Below are 20,452 nucleotides of genomic sequence, written 5' to 3' on the forward strand. Positions count from 1 at the left end.
TTAATTACAGCAAGAGTAATTAATATGCATATTTGCACTGTATGCAATTATCTATGGACTTTCAACACTGTCTTGAAAATTCTGCTATATATTTTTTAATATATTCTCTTGCCTGTTTTCTAGGAAAATTACTTTATAACTTACTTTTCTTTTCATCTTTCACCTAACTTTTATCTCTTCTTTCTCTGCTTACATATAATTCATGGAGGAAAATAGAAAATAGTTGATTAGAACTAATATCCTCATTTTTGACCAGTGAATAGATAAATGCCTATGACAAATGTTACCATCTTATTTATTTTCTTATATTAAAATGTGGTCTGTGTCTTTCCTGCTATTAAAGGTCCATCCCTCCACTTATAAGTGGATCCTATACCCTCTCATCTATTTGGATATATGACCCTCCTGAGTATCCCCTCTCTTGCATCTTCACCTAGGTTCTTACCCTCAATTTCCCCTGCCTGGAACACTGTTCTTTCTGCTTTTTAATTTATTATTACTATTTTTTTTAACAGTGACTCTCTTATTGATTCCATAGATTTCACTTTAAATATTACCTCTAAAAGATCTATTTATCTATTTAATTAAACATTGAAATCTCTCACCTTCTCCCCATTTCTCCCTGTTATTCTCCATCACAACATCTCATTTTCCTCTTTGTTTGCATGCATCATTGTATACTTGGTATTTATCTGTCTAGTTTTCCAGACTACAACCTCCATAAGGGCAGAGACCATATCAGTCTTGGTGTCTGTGTCCCTAGCTCCTGGCACAATGCTTGGGTTCTTTGTAATTTCTCACTATTTATTGAACACATAAATAACTTCTTCCAGAATGGTGCATTTTGATATACTATATAGCATAATAATTCTCTTATAGATGAATATTTATTTTTAACTTTTTATATCACAACTAGTACCTCATAGGACTTTTTATGTATCTATCTCCATGTATTCAGCTATAATTTTATAAGAATGATTTATTGAAGTGGGAATGCTGGGTTATGTCCTAGATATAGTCATTTGATTCTAGTAGTTAGAAGTCAGAATCTTGGGATGCCTTGGTGGCTCAGATGGTTGAGCGGCTGCCTTCGGCTCAGGTCATGATCCCAGCATCCTGGGATCGAATCCCACATCGGGCTCCTTGCTCGGCAGGGAGCCTGCTTCTCCCTCTGCCTCTGCCTACCACTCTGCCTGTGCTCGTGCTCTCTCTCTCTCTCTCTCTCTAACAAATAAATAAAATCTTAAAAAAAAAAAAAAAGAAATCGGAATCTTAACACTTGTTAGGTTAACTCTATCAAAGGAAAATATCCATCTTATTCAGCCCAAATCTTTTTCTCATGGATGCTCCTTCCTTACTTAGGCAATGAGGTATTTATTTATTTATTTATTTAGGTATGTATTTTTAAATAAAGTTATTATTTACTATTTATTTCAGTGCTAAGGGGTGCTCTTCAAATTATGGGCAATGATTTGTCTTTGGGGCTTCCACTGCAATCTTTTAGTACCAACTTTCTTTTAGTTGATTCTCCAGAAGACTTTGCCTCCTTTCCACATTCTTTCCAAATGCTGTCTTTACTTTTATCTCCAGGAATGACAGCAGGGTGCTGCTGCTGTTACTGCTGTTGTAGATGTCACCTTTTTTAAAATGAAGATTTTATTTATTTGAGAGCAGAGAGAGAGCACAAGCAGAGGGAGGGGTAGAGGGAGGACAAGCAGACTCCCTGCTCAGCAGGGAGTTGCATTTGGGCTCCATCCCAGGACCCCAGGAACATGACCTGAACTGAATGAAGGCAGAAACTTAATCCAGTGAGATACCCAGATGACCCTAGATGTCACTTTTCAATTGACTGCTCCCTGTCTGCATTTTATTTGCTGTGATCATTTTTTTTTTAACCTGTTTAGCATTGGCAGTATTTATTTCAACCTTATCTGGCGGAAAAAGTCACTTGCTGCTAGAAGCTTGGGCTGAACACAGCTTTCTCAATTTTTGACCCTTTGAGAAGAATCGGGACAATGCTTGTACTTCAAATAATTTGAAAATATTTAAGTCCATGATAGAACTAGCATTGTGATACTCCTACATTCTTTTTCCTCTTCAACATTGTTCCCTGTTTCCCTGGAATCCTCTGTTTTCTGCACAAGTATCTATTCCGCCTTTAGGTATAAACCAAAGTATTCTGTGATTTCCTCCAAATATACTTATAGACAACTTATAATTATCAGCATCAAGAGGAATTATGTTTTATTATGTTTGTCTATTCCCATGTATTTTTACCTGGACAGTTCTAAGCCCTCCAAAGAGAGGAAACAGGTGGTTAAAAGCATCTAGTTGTGTATTCAGAGATTTGTGTTCAAATCCATTTTTACTAATTTTTAGCTGTGTGAACTTGGGCAAGCCACTTATTTTCAGTTGCCTCACCTATAAATACAGAATAATTAAAGAAACAATCTTACAATGTTGCTGTAAAGAATCATTGAGGTAGTGCCTACTATGTGTTTAGAATATTGACTGACATGTTTTATGTGTCCAGTAAATGCTAGCTATTATAGTAGCCGTGAAAATGTACCTCTTAGATTACAGACTACAGGGCATCATTGACCTATGGCCTCAGCTGCTGCTCTCTGAAGTGCATTCTTGTGTTTGCCCCGAGGCTGCATCTCCCACAGCTTGTTTCATTCAGCCAGTGAGAAATGTGGTGTGGACACTAAGATAGGCCCATTCTTGGGAAACATGGGAACACTCAGACTTCGTCTCCAAGACCTCCACCACCTTGCTGAACTGCCTTAGAATTCCACTGCAGTCTCAAGTTTTTCCAAACACACTTCCTTCTTCCCCATCCTCCTTCAGAAGTGTCTGATCTGCATCATAATCTGATGGCTTTCCCAGACTTCCCTGGCTCCTTTTTCACGTTTTCTAGCTGGTATTTCTTGTGTGTCTAATTCTGGCTTGTCATTGGCCTCTTGAACTCGCACAAACAGTTCTTGGGATTGGTTTGAGAAACTCTGGCTGTGGTAGGTGAAGATTTGAAACTTGAAAGCTCATCCCTGATGGGTCAAGAAGATGCTATTCTAGTCGATAGATGGACTATGAACAGTTCCTGGCACCAGATGATAGCTTAGTTGCTAAGTTTCACCAGTGGTGATCTGGGAAAATGTCCCTGGAAGGGAATGCTCTGGCAAGTGAAGTAGTGCAGGTGTTTGAAAGATATGATAGAAACAATGCCAACAAAACACAGTTGGCCAGTTAATGGTAAGTTGCATAGATGATAATGATAGACAAAGGGAAATAAATGACTAAGCATTATAACCAGTGAGCTTTCATGGTAACTTATAAAGAAGGCCCTTATCTTCTGTAGTGGAACAGCAGATATGTAGAGCAGCAGCCTGAAGATGTCATTGTTAGAGCTGCAGAGCTCCAGAGAAATCTGACTACTTAGCCTGTACAGGTCTGTTATGCAAAGGTCAGAGTTGTGGTGGTAGGGAAAACCTAGTACTGTGAAAATGGAAAGGAGCATATGGCTTATGTCTTTTGATGATACTGGTTCTATAGAACCCATAGACTCTTTGGGCTTGCAGAAGTGGTCTCCCTTCCCTACTTACAGCTAGAACTTCCTATGGTGTGGGATACAGAAAGTCTTTCCTTCATAGGCTAAGGGGTGCCTCCCTCAGAGGCTGTCTTAGCCTTCTGTCTTGGTTGCCAAGGTGCTAACTAGGATTAAATCTCTGTGAATTCATTGATTTGGGAGCACTTTGTTGGGATACAGGATTAAAATCCTAATAGGAGGCCCAGGGGAATAGCCCAAACTTGTTGCTAAGGTGACCCTCAGAAGCCTAGAAAGTTATGTACAACATCTAGCAAAGTGGAGAAAAATTCCTGAGCTGCCTTGAAAGATGATGAAAGGAGGAATAAAGCGTCTGAGGAAGTTGGGTATCCTGGAATGGATGTCTTACGTAAAGCTGGAGGACACGCCAGAGGGCTATGTTCCACAGAAGGGCTCAGAGAAAATACCATTTACATAAGCCATCAGGAATATGCTAGTTAGAGGGGCATTCCAGATCATGAAGAAATTCAGTGCTGTCTTTCTTTCTCAGTCCAGACTGACCACTGGGGAGACAGTCACAGAGTTAGGCTCATTAACATCTTTAGAATGATGGGGACCCAAAGAAAGATTCAGATGGTAGTGTTTAAACACTAAAAGTATCATGGCACCCCATTTAGAGTGTAGGCCTTTAGGGAGTCCTGAATAAGATCTAGTTCACAGTATAGCCAATGGGTCAGTGGACCCACTGAGCGGTCATTCCCAGTTACCAAGTGTATGTAATTGGAATTGATATACTTGGCAGTTGGAATAAAACCAACATTTGGTCCTTGATCTATGGAATAAAAGCTATCATAGTAGGTGTTGGAGGGAGATTAGTGCCACTATTAAAGTTCTAACCATTGTACTTATGGTAGTCTTTCTCGTGTTTCTGTTTGTTTTGCCATATTTACCTTATCATATTTCTTTTTATTTTCTGTTTAGTTTGGGATAGAAACCCTATCTGGCAGAGTAACTGTAGATGAATGCAAACTTAACCAAGTAGTAGTCTTAAGGCATGGTTTCTCTGGCCAATGTGGTATCACTGTTAGAAGCAGATTATTAAAATTTTATGTACATGGTATTCAGCCAGTAATTAGCATATTCATTCCTCTCCATGCCCTTTAGAAAAATTGATCAGAAACATTTCTCTCTAAGGTATATTGACTTTCCTGCTTCTGTCTTAATATAGTCCAAAGAAATCAGAAGTGCATGACAGTCACACAGAATGTCACAAAGATGCATTACAAAAATGACATTGTTCTGACTGGACAGGATGAACAAGAGATTGCTAGAATCCTGGTGAATTTGGTAAGACATGTATACTCCAAGGGCAGGAGATAAATTCTAGGCAGTTTTAGGGATCTGCTACTTCTGTGAAATTCATGGGTACAGTGGTGAGTCAGCAGTGTGTCAGGTTATCTCCTCCAAAGTAAAAGATAAATTGCTGCATCTTTCCTCCCCTACAAGAAGAAAGAAAACTTAGTACCTTGGTAGATCTTTTTTGGCTTTTGGATACAGCACATTCTCCTCTTAAGAGTACTGCTTTAGTGCAGTAGTGGGTGGTGACATGGGAGCTGCTAGCTTTAAGTTGAGCTGGGATCAGAAAATAGCTCTGCAGGGTTTCATCCTGGCCACTTGGGTCATATGAACCCACAGACTTTAAGGTGTTCCGGTGTCATTATCGGGAAAAGAAGCAGTATAGAGATTATGGCAAAGCCTGATGGGAGAATTCAGCTGAGATCTACTGGAATCTGGAACACCATGCCAACTGTAGCAGAGATTATATACTTTTTTAGAAATAGCTCTTGACATGTCATTGGGGCTTGGTAGAGGTGGAATACTTGATTTTTGAGCAAACACCAAGTGATCAGGTATCTGGAAATGCCCACTATAAATTAGATTTTGTTAGAACTGCCAAAGTCAGATGTACTCAGCAGCAACCATTCTAAGACAAAAATGGAGCTTTGGAGTTGAGCCCAAGCAGGACCAGATGTACAGGTAAACTGCGGGAGTAAGTAGCCATAATCCCAGTCTCCCACTGTGTTGATTGCATCAGTGGTCCTTTCCTAATTCACACCTGTGTGAGCACTTGTGCAAATCACAAAGGAGTAGGAAAAAGTCTGAACATGGCACATTATAGGGGCTTACTAGATAGTAAGTGAATGCAAGGAGTTGGTTAAGCTACTTTTATGTGGGTACATCATTATCATTCTGTTCTACAGATGAAACAACTGAGGCCAAGTGAAGTAGAATTCATCACCTATAAGTAATGAATGAGGGGACTGGAAGACAGATGTCCTGCCTCATGCTATAATGTGCTTTCTATGACACCTTCCTGTTTTTCATGTTTGCCGCAGGATATCATCCTCATTTTGAAAGGAGAATCAGGTTCATTATAAGAAATTAAATTATAACACAGTTAATACTCCACATTTAAAACATTTAAAATGCCATGCCCCAATTGCTAACCTAAAAACTGGTATCCACATATGTTGAGTCACTTTTTTCAATTACTTGCAAAAATGGATAGAGATTGGGAGGGGCTGTGAATTTATGCATACTAATGAAACCTTAAAATAAAATGTTTCCATGTGCAACTTCTAGTCTTGTTGGATAACTTTACTTGATTGAAAATTACTTGAGAAAGATGAAATCATATATTACCTTAAATTTACTGAAAGCCTGTGAACCACCTATATTAGGTGTGAAGCTGATAAAGTTTCATCTTGAATGGAAATAAGTTGAAAAAACAGCACGGCTATCATTTTAGATAAATCTCCAGAAAGAAGGCTGATGGTATTAGCTCCACTCGGGCCAATACCGGGTGACTCTGACAATACATTTTTGCTATCATTACAGTTGCTAAAATCCCATCTAGTACTGAGTTTCTACTGGTTCTGCTCATATTTCCTATGTGGATATTCATTCTTTTTTTTTTTTTTTTACTAGTAATGACTCATTCATTCATTTATTCTTTCCTTGAACAAAACTTTACTGTATGTTAGTCACCATACTCCTATAGAATTGTTTCTACATGCATTACTGGTAAACAACATATTGTTAGATTATGACAAGTTAGAATTTTGTGGTTAAAGAAAATGAAGCAAGAGATGTTTAGTAACTTCTTTAATGTCACACAGCAGGTATTTATAGGATTTGAGCTTCAGAGCAGGAAATGTGGTTCCAGAGCCTGTGCTTTTAACCAGGATGTTATTTCTCAGAAAATTCATAGTGTTGTATCACTTCTCTGACTTAAGGTATCCCTGCTATGTTTCTGAGGGAAACATATATATAGATTTCTGTTAGGAGAGTAAGTTATAATGACAAACAATAGGAAAGTCTTTGGAGTCTTTTACATATTTTTGTGGCCCTGTGGCAATTTATCTTGGGCCTCAGAAAACTGCTTATTATTTTTAAAAATATATGTTTTTTAAAATCACAAAACATGAAAAAAATATGGATAGCTACATCTGAGTAGCTGCCTTAGAGTTTGATATTCTAAGTATGAAAATTAAAGACATCCGTATATATGACTTAGTCATACAAAGTCATATTATACTTGGTCATAAATTATAATAATATAATTTAAATGCCAATATGAATGGACAATGGCAAGGATATTTTGGAAAAAGATGTAAATATGCAATTGGGGTTGTATTTGTAAGACTTTTTTCTTATCCATAAGATGTGGGTAATGATAAGCTGATTTTAGAATTCTTCAGAAATGTAGGTATAATATGTCTAATATATATGCCTAGCAATGAGACAGACCAGTTGCCTTAACACTCAAGGAACATGAAGACTGAAGACTGAGGTTGACTTGGGAGGTCTACCTACTATAATTTTGGAATGTTGGGCTCTTTCTCCTTAAGGTTACCATAGTTTTATTACAAGAGTATTTTTAAAATATGTGATGTGTTTTGATGAATAGAGGGTCTTATATACCAGAAATTAAAATCTTCAAATGATTGAGCTGAAAGGGATCCTAGAGTACATGGGATTAAAAATAAGCAGATATTATTTTTCTTATAAAGGCAGCAATAATTCCATAGTCCAACCCAGTAAGATGTTTTTACTGTTTTCCAATCACTGTATTGGGTGTGCTTATAACCTAAAACATCCTTTGAAATTAATTCAATAAACTGATTTTACTAAAATAAAAAATAAACAAAAAGTCTGTCACAATTTGGACATGCTGGACTGGGAATCCTATATTATTTCCAACTGGTCCTGGGGTTTTGTTTCCCAGTTGTGTGCATTCATGGCCATCTGCTTCCATGGCACGGTGACAGCTCACACTCTTCTTGGAGCCCTGACTTGCTTAGCTAAACAGGGGTTTCAAGTTGATATTCAAATAAAAATCTTCTCTTTCTGAGTTCTGATCTATTAAATTACACCTTCCATTCATTTTATACTCAGTAACAATACAGAACTTCAGAGCTCATCCATAATTCAGTTCATCCACAAGACCACATTTTCATTAAACAAACTTTTATTTCAGAATTGATTTAGATTTATAGAAAAGTTACAAAGACAGGATATAGATTTCCCATATACCTTACACCCAGTATATTTTCATTATTAGCATCTTATAGTGGAATAGTATTTGACACAATTACTGAACTGATACTGATACACCAGTACTAACTAAAGCCCATACTTTATTCAGATTGGCTTACATTTTACCTGACACCTTTTTCTTTTCCAGGATCCTTAGATTACTTGTCATGTCTCCTTGGATTCTCCTTGACTATTACAATTTCCCAGACTTGCCTTGCTTTGGGTGGCCTTGAGAATTTTAAGGAGTGCTTGTCAGGTATTTTGTGCAATGTCATTAGATAGGATTTGTCTGATTTTATTGTGAGTAAACTGGAGTGATGAGATTTTAGGAGGGAGACCACAGATGTAAAAGTACCATTTTCATCAGGGCTACATCTGTCAACATGATTTATTAGTATTGATGTTGTCTTCTTTGATCACTTGGATGAGGTAGCATTGGTCAAGTTTCTGCACTGAATAGTTAACTTTTTAAAATTTCTCCATTTGTATTCTGTTTTTTTTTGGAAAAAAAGTAATTGAGAAGCCAAGACTGAAGAAATGGAGAGTTATCTTCCACTCATTTGAGGATGAAATATCTACATAATTCATTTGACATTCTTTTACATGGGAAGTTTGGCTATTATCTCCCTTTATTCAATCATTTATGTATCAGTATGGACACATGAATATTTATTTTAGATTTTGGGGTAAAATCCAATACTATTTTATTTATTCTGTTGTTCAAGTTACACCAGTTTTGGCTATTGGGAATTCTTTCACTTGGCTCCTATATCCCTTTGACATACCCCCACCATTTTGTGTGTTTGTCTTTGTACAGATGTGTGCATGTTAGTTAATACTTCCTTCCTCTCTGGCAGTACTGTATACTTTAAACCTCATTTTGTATATTTCCTGCCCAGTGCTAGAATCAACCATTTTTTTCAAGCAGCTCTGATCCCTTTCCTTGGAAACTGGTGTTAGAAGCCAAGATGTGGTACTAGTTATACTCATTGCTACTGGGATGCCATTACTTTTAGGTCCTTTCAGCTGACAGGAAAGAAAAAAATATATAAAATTACCTGGGTATATATACATACATCTATGCATATTCTATCTCTATATCAATCTTTCTATCTATACCCTCCTCTATGTGTGTGTGTATATGTGTGTATGTATATATAGGTATATATATGTAAAATCTCCATATATATGTATATATCCATCTGTATCTATATTAAGCTCAGATTGCTGTCTCTCACTCTAATCCATTACCACATGAATCATTCTAATCTTTTCTTGCTTATCATTTCCCGTTCCAACAGCAAGAAACCTGGCTCCTACTGTCCAGCACCCATTTACTTAATTATTCAGTTCCAGTATGCCTGTATAGTGGTGTCAGAATTGTTAATCTTTACCAACTTTATGAGCTAGGTTTTGGTATTTATGCATACTTTCTTTTGCTTTTAGTGTTACAGAGTCTGCTCATTACCTGTTATTTAGGTTAGCACTTTTCCTTTACCACCTTCAGTGAGATTATTTCATACCTTTGTAATATAGTTAGATCTTTATTACAAAGTGATCCCCTGTCTTCTTAAAATTTTTTGTTAGTTTTTACTCATCAGGTTTCACTCCTTTTTGCTTTGAAGTCCTTTGGGTTTGGCAAATGTACTGTGTCATATGCCCCACATTACAATATCTTAAAGACTGTTTTCCTTGCCCTAGAAATCCGCTTGTGTTTCACCTATTCAACCTCCTCCTTTCCCCAAGATTACTTTGCAAATTACTCTATCCTACTATCATTTTACTCTTGAAATATTTTACATATAAAGGTGTTCTGTGTCTCAATTTTTATATTTTATAGGTGGTAATATAAAAGGTTGTGTGTCTTGATGTATGTATGTGTAGATGTGTATCCAGTTCCTTATTGTTGGATTTTGTAGCTATATATATTCATGTAAAAAACAACTAGCTTTTGGGGTGCCTGGGTGGCTTAGTGGATTAAGCCACTGCCTTCAGCTCAGGTCAAGATCGCAAGGTCCTGGGATAGAGGCCTGCATCAGGCTCTCTCCTTAGCAGGGAGCCTGCTTCCCTCCCCCCCCTCCCCTGCCTCTGTCTGCCTCTCTGCCTACTTGTGATTTCTATCAAATAAATAAATAAAATCTTAAGAAAAAAAAAAAAAACCAACCGGGATGCCTGGGTGGCTCAGTTGGTTAAGCAGCTGCCTTCGGCTCAGGTCATGATCCCAGTGTGCTCAGGTCATGATCCCAGCATCCTGGGATTGAGTCCCACATCCGGCTCCTTGCTCGGCAGGGAGCCTGCTTCTCCCTCTGCCTCTGCCTGCCATTCTGTCTGCCTGTGCTCACTCTCCCTCTCTCTCTCTGATAAATAAAATCTTTAAAAAAAAAAAACAAAAAACCAACCAACTTTTGCCTTGAGAAGCTGAATAGTGCTTACTGTGTTATATATTACACATATATACACTAACCTCTTTTTTCATATTCTTTCCATTTTAATATCATGGAGTATATTATGAGAATTGAGGACATTGCACCATCCCATCCAATTAGTCTGTATTACAGCCTCAGAAATGGGGGCACCTGTGTGGCTCAGTTTGTTAAGTGACCAGCTCTTGGTTTTGCTCAGGTCGTGATCTCCTGGATGGTGAGATCATCCCCCCATGGAGTCCTATGTCAGGCTCCATGCCCAGTGGACAGTCCACTTGAAGATTCTCTTTCTTTACTCCTCTCCCTGCTCTCTTTCTCTCTCCCCTACTAAAATAAGTAAATCGATTTTTTTAAAAGCCTCACAAATTAAGAGAAATCAGTGACCCTATATGACCAAATGGTTAGTGCTAGATGTTTGGTGGTGGATGGCTATTAGCTAAAAATATAGAGGAAATGAAAGAACAAAGCTGATTGGTTTATATCCCTACCTCACATTTTCTTTGTTTTCTCATTTGGTTTTCCATATACAAATTTTGAAACTTGATTCTCGGTTTTTTTTTTTTTTTTTGCAGGTTTTTTTTTTTTTAACTGACACCAGGGAAATATATCTGTTTATTGTAGAATAAATACAGTTTTCTTAAAACATTTCAAAAACATGGAAAAGCTCATGTTTTATAATGATATTAGGGTTTCTGTAGGTAGGAGTTCTGCATTTTGGAGGATCCTTATATGATACAAACTGAACAATGGGAGCACTAGCTCATAATGATGCGATCATTTTCGACAGTCTCTTTATGTAAGCTTTGGCAGAAATGTTGTAATGCATTGGTCATTTTCATAGAGAAGATATTGGTCCATGCCAGTCTCTTCTTTGGGGTGCCATCTGCACCTATTATTGTCAGTAAATTCAAGAAGAAAATATATCCTTTGATGGATACTATTTCTATTTTTTAATCATTGTTTGAAGCGAACTATACCATTTTAAGAGCAAGACGAGTACTACACATAAATAGAATTGCTTCTAGACATCCTTTATTAACTAGAATACCTGTCTCAAAATTGCTCCAATAAGTTTCAATACTTCCATTACATTTAAATTGCTCACAATCTACTATCTCTAGAGCTCTTGGTTAAACATCTGAGGAGACATTGAGCTCTACTTTTTGCTTCATTATTCATAGAGCAACTCACTTGACCCTCATTGTTTCATTTCCTTCATCTGTAAATGCGGTAATAAGGATGCACGGTATTTGAAAAGTTGGGCTATATTTCTGTTAAGGTTAGCAACAAGTAAAGTTGATCTAAACTTAAAGGTTGCTGATAACATTACAGAGGCAGGCATTTCAAAATTTGCAGACTCACTTTAACTAAAATGTGCAGCTTGGTAATATAAATTATACACTGTTCGTAAACTCTGACAACAAAGTTTATAAAGTTTACTTTGTTATTATAACTCATATAAAATATGAGTTTACTCATGCTTTGAATATAGTAAACACTCACTACATATTTTTTGTGCTGAATTGAAGCCTGGATGGATTTGCTATAATGACTTAAGAGAAGATTCTGAAATAGTCAAAGAGGGAAGTTCACAGATATGCATTGATGTAAAACAGGGTTTGGAAGAATGGTTTTTTACCATTACTATTTTGGAGAAGTAAGAAGAGAAAACTATTACCTACTCCCAGCTTAATCTGAAGAATTTTGTAATTCTGCTAAATTGGTTAGAGGTTATAACAAAGAAAAGGTCATTCAGAATAATGAATATCACTTAAGTGACTACTACGTAAATATAGTTGAATTTACCAAACTATACTAGTAACTAAAGAGAAATCTCGTTTACTAATGATAATTAAATCTATTGGAAGCTTGCTTTGTGGACAGTGTGTTAGACCCTTTACTCGATTTACCTCATTCAATCTCCAGATAGCTCTCTAAAACAGTTTTTAGTTTCATTTTACCAGTGGGTAGACCAAGTCCTGATAAGTTATTATACAATTATCTACTTTGCAATGAATGGCTTTAAGAGATACATCTCATATATATTTTAAGTCCCTGAGTATAAATGTAGCTTGCTAATATGTATTTTAAAAGCCCTCATTTTGTTACCTAAATCTATTAATGGAAGGCCATTTTGCCAGTGATTAAGAATAAATGAAATATTGAGAAATGGTAGTATCTTTTTAACTAACTACACTTGACAAAATATCTTTCATGATTTAAGTCATAACGGCATTTATTTATTTATTTATTTATTTTTAAGATTTTATTTGACAGACAAGGATCACAAGTAGGCAGAGAGGCAGGCAGAGAGAAAAGAGGAGGCAGGCTCTGTGTGGAGCAGAGGGCCCGATGTGGGGCTCGATCCCAGGGCGCTGGGACCATGACCTGAGCTGAAGGCAGAGGCTTTAAGCCACTGAGCCACCCAGGCTCCCCCAGAATGGCATTTTTAATCTTGTATTTAAGATCTAGTACCTTACTTAAAGATAACTGGTTGCTTGTGACTAAGTATCTTAGATGGACAACTGCTCTCTCCAGTCTCTAGAATAAAGTACTAAGAAAGACATTTATTAAAGCTGATTGTCCAAATTCCTGGAGAGTAGTTGTTTCTGTAGCTACCGGTATCAACAGCCACTGCTCAAGGATATTCAAATAATGGCCCCTGAACGCCCTGAATTTGGTATGAAATTTCACAATGGATTCGTTTTAGTTATATCCTGTACAAACTTTTTAGTACATTTTAGTACATGTGGCTCTATAGGTGGCAAACAGCATAGATTGTTGGGTAGGCCACTGACCAGTATGTTTTTCTTCTATTCAATTGATACATAGTTACTGGTTATTTATTGAAGTCAGATTAGTTTTCAAAAAAAAAAAAAAAACATAACAAAATAAAATCAAAATAGGTAAATAGAAGCAAAACAATTATATTTAACTCATTCTTTTCCAAACTTTGTATTTTGGATGGATGTTCCTGAATTGGGTTAGTATAGTAATACTACCAAAACTGGAAAAAGTTTCCCCAATCTGATTTTGTTTTAGTTGAAAGAGTTCCTAAGACTTTGAGAACAATTTTCAAATGGTCAGGATGAGTGGAGAAATGGAAGCAGTTACTCTTCCCAGTTCTGAAAATGGAGTTTATAGGAGTGGAAAATGCTTGATGCCTTCCAAATTAGACTGGATCCTGGGTAAATGCTAGCCTGATTGTTAACAAATATCCCTCGTGGAATTATATCTCTAAGGTAGATAGATAGAGACATGGGTGTAGCTATAGGTATTTATCTAGTTTAGGAAAGCCTCAAAAGGCTCTACCTGATCCTAGAGACATACAACATGGAGGGTTTACCCCTTATTAAGTCAGAGGCAGTTTTTTCTCTGAAAATATCCTTGTGCCCTCCTTACCAGGCCCAGTGATATGTGTAAATAGTTGCTATGGCACTGGAGGTTATGCCTTCATTCTGTCATGGCCTCTCTCCCAAGTGGTTTTCCAGTTGTTTAAAATCCAGTTGTTTAGAATCTAGGGATGCCTCAAATGCATTTCATCTTCATTTCCCAAAAAATAAGAGTAAAACCTGAGACTCTTACCCTCCCCTCTGAAATCCAAAGCCACAACAATTAATACAATTATTATAATAGTATAGTAAACTTATCCATACTCAATATAAGCCACATTATGAGCCTGACATATAAAAAATAAATAAATATTCCTAAATCTTTGTGGGATATTATTCTGTGATTTTATGCACCATGGAAACCAGTTTAATTTCTTAAAGCTACTTGTTTGGATTCTAAAATCCTCCATTGGTAACTTCTCAAATTACCATATAGTAAACACAAACAGCAATAGGAAAATTTTTTCCTAAGCATTGTAGATGAGCAAACATACATTTAAAAAGGCACTACCTTGGGGCACCTGGGTGGCTCAGTGGGTTAAAGCCTCTGCCTTCAGCTCGGGTCATGATCCCAGTGTCCTGGGATCGAGCCCCACGTCCGGCTCTCTGCTCAGCAGCCAGCCTGCTTCCTCCTCTCTCCCTCTCTGCCTGCCTCTCTGCCTACTTGTGATCTCTGTCTGTCAAATAAATAGATAAAATCTTAAAAAAAAATAAAAGACACTACCTTGTAATCAAAGATGTTTCTAAATACCCCCTTGTTAGTCGGTACATTCATTGCTGCCTAATATTCAACCCCACTAACTCCATACCCCTTCTTCCATTCAGATCCCCCTGCACAATCTCCCTAGAGCCCTGGAGAAATGGCAGTTCCTTTCCACTGTGATTCTTAAGTCAGGAATGTGTTTTGAAGTACATAGAGTTATCTTGTTTAATTGTGAAGTTGAGGAAGTTAAGGTTTTCCTGTCATGAAAAAGCCTGTGTAATATCAAGTGCTTACCTGTCTTCTCAAATATCTATGCCACTCAATTTATTTAACTATTCTTTGGCTTTTGAACTAGATTTCTACCATCACATAGCTCTTCAGTTCTGATGATACACACACACACACACACACACACACACACACACACACGGAAGCCAGAGATACTGGCTTCTCTGGCTAAGCAGAGAAGACTGAGCTTTCAGAAGCACAGGCAATCCTAGGATACCCTTACTTTGATGTTTTGACAATGTGTCTTCCCAAGAGAGAAAAATTGAGTAGAAGGATAGAAAGAGTTAAAAAAAAAATAAGGAAGTAAAAAAGGAGAGGATCTTAATGGGCTTCATACTGGTAGTCTATAAGTAATGCTTCATGAAATAATTAAATATTATATCCAGATGTATTTCATCATTCCTTAAATCAATAACAAAATCTTTTTATTATGTCCCAGTCCAACTTAGTACTCTTCTGTTCAACTTAAAGTAGGTAGTGGTTAGCTGTAGCATGAGAATAATTTTAGAGGAGAATGATATTTGAAAAAATTCAAAAGACAAATCTAAATCTTACTCTCTACTTTTGAAGATCTCAAAGATGTTCAATCCAGATGATGATTTACTAACAGAATAATAGAATGACAAACTTTTCATTTTTCAAATAAAAATTTCTAAGTTACACATATCATTATTGATTAAATTGTAATCAAACCTGTCATTTGAAAATAATTTCCTATGATCTGTACATTTCATAAATCCTTTATATGATTTTTCAAGACTAAGGGTAGTTGTTTTTCACTTATGGGCTTATATTTTTCAGTGATCATTTTTTTAAAAATATAGAATGCTTCCTGAATTTTTGTGTTATCCTTGTGAAGGGACCATGCCAATCTTCTCTATAGCATTCCAATTTTAGTATATGTGCTGCTGAAGTGAGCAGTTTTGGTGATAATGTTTAACACTTAAATTGAAAGTCAGAAGACTTTTTCAATGCATACGAATATGAGTAAAAATAAAATGATATGAGCTCTTGGGTGGCTCAGTTGGTTGAGCATCTGCCTTTGGCTCAGGTCATGATCCCAGGACTCTGGGACTGAGCCCCGCATTGAGCCCCATCCTCAGTGGAGAGCCTGTTTCTCTCTCTCCTTCTGTTGCTCCCCCAGCTTGTGCTTGCTCGCTCGCTCTCTCTCTGTCAAGTGAATAAATACAATCTTAAAAAAGAAAGAAAGAAAATGATAGATGGAAGTATAAAATTTTGGTACATTAAGTACTGATGGTGACTACTGGCTTATAAAAATTCATTCTACATTTTGTGTCACTATTTTATAGCTAGAAGCCTGAGAGTTTGAGTACCTACACAGCGGGAGAGCACAAATAAACACCTATGCAAGTGTCTACCATAAGAACAGAACAACCAATATGCTATATGATAGAAAAAAGCAAAGTGAAGTACTGATTGTAAGTGGTGCTTGATTTTATTAAGCCAAGAGAGCACTATTACTGAAAGTCTTTATCTGACTAAGGCATATTGTTCTGTTGTAATCATGTTCATGAGCTGTCTTGTGGCTGCCATTTAAAGCCTGCCATTCACCTAAAGGATGCAGAAGCCTTGAAAATGTTAGTTAGGTGATAGCCTGATCCACATTGAAGAAGCTTTAATTTAGATGTCTCCACCATTTTCTTTGAAATGCTCTCATATGTTCACAAGAACAATAGCCATGGAACTGTGACACTGTCAAAAGTCAACTTGGTGGGTACACAAATTCCTTTGAAATCTTCAACTGTTTCATTGCATATGTCTAAATCAAAATCTAGTGATTATTTCATTGAAAATATTTCTAAAATACCAACAAATAAATGAACTTGCCCTTCCATCGTGGAAATCTGTTTCTTGAAGGTATATATATATATATATTTTTTTTTTAAGATTTTATTTATTTATTAGAGAGAGAGAGAACATGAGAGGAGAGAGGTCAGTGGGAGAAACAGACTCCCTGATCAGCAGGGAGCCTGGTGTGGGACTTGATCCCAGGACTCCAGGATCATGACCTGAACTGAAAGCAGTTGCTTAACCAACTGAGACACCCAGGTGCCCCCTGAAGGTATATATTCTTTTAGCTGAAAACACAATGTAATATTTGCCTTATATTTAGGTAGGGTAAGTCCCATTTGTGAGAGTTTGGTAGGACCATGTGTAGCTGTGATGCTTCATTGTCCTATACAACTAATTCTTCAAAACGAAGTTAATTGCTGGACTTGGACTAGTTCTTGCATATGCAGCCATCTTAGGAGAGGTAGCACATTAGATTGCTTTCACCATCATTTGTTAGTGTGAATGAGTTTATCAGGTCTTTCTTCACCAGAGCTTTAGACAGGACCTCCAAGAAGATGGGTTTAGAGAAAGCATAACTACTTTAGATAAGTATAAAACATACTAAGGAGGGAATACTGAAGTTTCTAAAACAAACACAGAATGATAGAAACTTCTGCCTATAATTTCATTTCATTTTAGTAATCTGGAACAACATCCTTAGTAAGAAAACACTGACAGAACCAGCTGTTGATAGATTATTTTCTATAATCCATATTAACTAAGCAAAAAATACTGACACAATATGTCTTCTATTTTGGGATGGGAGGAAATTTTAAAATGTCAGCAAATGACTTGTTGAAATGGGAGAAAATTCAGATACATAATTTCTCTTTTCTTCCCTTTGTTGGGTTGACTTTTCCAGGTAGGTGCTTTGGAAATAACTAAGAAATAAGTGGTATCTTTAGAAAAAGAAAAAGAAGAGCTGAGGTATAGCAATTGCTTTTTTGAGTTCCTAGGAATCTTAATCAGGTCATTGGTGAATTTTTTAAATTAAAGTATTCTTAAGCTTATGGAATTTCTAGTTCATATTAGAATATGCAAAATTAGTGTTTATACTTAGTTTGGCTATATGCAACCTTTTTAAAATTAGTTGATACTCATTCTCTAAACTTTTCCACCTCCTCTTCCTTTTAATAGGCTGCATTCTGATTTCTTTTCTCATCACTCCACTAAAACTGCTCTTAGTAATGACATTGTTGACTTCTGACCTGACAAATTCAGCAGATGCTTTCCAGTATTCCCTTTGTTCCATTTGATGCTGTTCATTCATCCCTTTTTGATATTTCTTTTTTTCAGTTCTATGACTCTATCTTAGTCTCATTTTCACCACCTAAAAGTCTAAATCTCAGTCTCTTTCATGGGATCCTCTTCTGTACACTCATTATACACAGGTGTACCTCAGAATTCCACTTCATATTCTTCTCATTCCTTATACATCCTTCGATGATCGTATCCACTCACTTAGCATTTATATTAATTGTTCCTAACAGTCTGGAACATAGAGCCTGCAATTTTTGTCCTTCCAAGTCCAGAGGTGAAGACTGTCTAGTAACTGGAATTGGGAACAATGGAAAATAGCAGCACATCATCTTTGCATAAGATAATGCAAAGCCTCGCTGCAGACCGTCATCACCTCTCACTGACTATGTGCCAGGCATTGTCAAGAGAAGTGTATGTGGAAAGTTATATAAAATAAATCAAAAGGTCATGATAGTCTACTTGTCTAGCATAATTCTACTCATAGGAGTGATTGAATAACCATTTGCTAATTGTTTGGGTCTACTAAACAGGTCATAGGAAGTTCATCTGGTCTAGCAACTTCCTAGTATTACTCAAGAATAAAAAAAAAAAAGACAAGAACAGATGCTGTTGTAGAGGTCATGCCAAGAAAATGTGAAGCTTTGAAGCTTTTCATTTCCTTGTAACTACCACCATTACCTCTTCAAATTTCAAATTGAATGTTTGTCAGTATTAAGTCAATGAGACAAGCTGTTCATGCCACAAATTCGTCATATTCTAAAGTATACACGACAAATGCATCTTTGTTAAATGTTCTTTTTAGAGTAAAACCTTTTGGCAATTAGCTTAAAAGAAATTGTTATTTCATTGGTAGGAGTATGGAACCCCTGCTTGTAGAATTCATAGAATGTGACCACCCAGACTGTAGATTCAGTGATCTATGGATCATTGTAGTACTGTGGATCAATATGACTAAGTTACATGTTTTCCCTAAGAATGGTTATCCCAAGGGTATGGTTAATTTGGAAAAGGAAATAATAGAAGATGAAAATATATACTTTCTCCTGGGGCCTAGAGCTAAAGAAAGTAAGTAGTAATGCTGTTTTTATTTCAAAATACCAGAATGTAATAGATCCTTAAACTTTCTCAAATATCTCCCTGTTCCCAGCCATGCTGTCTATGAGATGTACCTCTAGTAGCTATGCACTATGTACTGGTATTTATCTGTGACTGCCTGGACCAGAAATAGGCAGAACAATCAATAGAGATGAGGTAATTAAAATAGAGAAGAAAAGATAAACAGGAGGTATAGACTGTGTGTCCTAATTGTCTTCCTGTTGACCATCCAGGTCTTTTATAATACTTGGATGTCTTGTACCCTGTGTGTTCTTTAAGATAGTATTGAATCCATTTAATAAAATCCTGTTTTGTTTAAACTAATTTGTATTGTATTATTTGTGTTTGTAGCCTACTCTTTGCCTGCCAAAACGACAACAACAACAACAAAACCACCATTTTGTCAGGGAAGAGCATGATCTTTTTAGAGCCCTTTTTCTTCCTTTTCTCAGCTTCTCAGTATTACTCTACTTATATAGTTTCTGTGGAAGGTGCTATTTTTTCTATAAACCCTTGAAATGACCATAGTCAACTGCTGCAGAGATTGGCACTTGGCTAGATCTAGACCAGTCACAACCCTTCCTTTGTATTTCTGGATCTGGAAGTAAGAAGAGCATTAGACCATTTTCTCACCACTGACAACTTTTTCAGATATAATACTCAATGAATTCAAACATTTTTCCCAGTAATGCAAGTCTGCAATAAAAGACTATGAAGCCAACAAGTGAAGCACAATGAGAGGAGAAGCTGAAGATGTCCATGATGCTGATTCTCAATGATCTTTAGACTTGCTGTTATCTTAGACCTTTTTAACCCTTTATTTGTTTAAACCTTTCCTAGGTTTTCTGAGCCAATAATTCCCACATTGCTTAAGCATCTTTAAATTAGGTTTTGATTTGGGTTGCCAGGTTTAGCAAATAAAAATACAACACATCCAGTTAGACTTGACTTTAACACATATACAATGATATTGCCATATTTGGATAAACTCACACTAAAAATATATTCATTGTTTATCTGCCACTCAGGTGTAACTGGGCAACCTGTATATTTCCTGGAACCATTTCATCAATTGTAACTGAACTAATCCACTTGCTTTCTGGGACTTGTAACTGAAGAGTCCTATTTCACATAGCACTTTATCTATATATCTCTATTTCAACCAAACTAAGTACACAGGAAGCACATTTTTATGTTTTCTAGGAAAATATGCATAACCTAAATATTATCTCCCAGCTTTGTCCTGCACGATTTTTGAAGCTATCTCTCAATGGAATATAGATGTAACTTTGAA

At 36.5% G+C, this 20,452-nt stretch overlaps 1 non-coding gene across 1 annotated transcript; it reads right to left on the bottom strand.

Annotated features, from left to right (window-relative positions):
* Nucleotides 1-15,763: 15,763 nt before the first annotated feature.
* On the bottom strand, nucleotides 15,764-15,870 carry LOC122894885. The gene has a single exon (XR_006381891.1). It is a non-coding gene; the product is annotated as a U6 spliceosomal RNA (small nuclear RNA).
* Nucleotides 15,871-20,452: the final 4,582 nt, after the last annotated feature.

Source organism: Neovison vison, chromosome 13, assembly GCF_020171115.1.
Source record: "Neovison vison isolate M4711 chromosome 13, ASM_NN_V1, whole genome shotgun sequence".
NCBI classification, from domain to species: Eukaryota; Metazoa; Chordata; class Mammalia; order Carnivora; family Mustelidae; genus Neogale; species Neogale vison.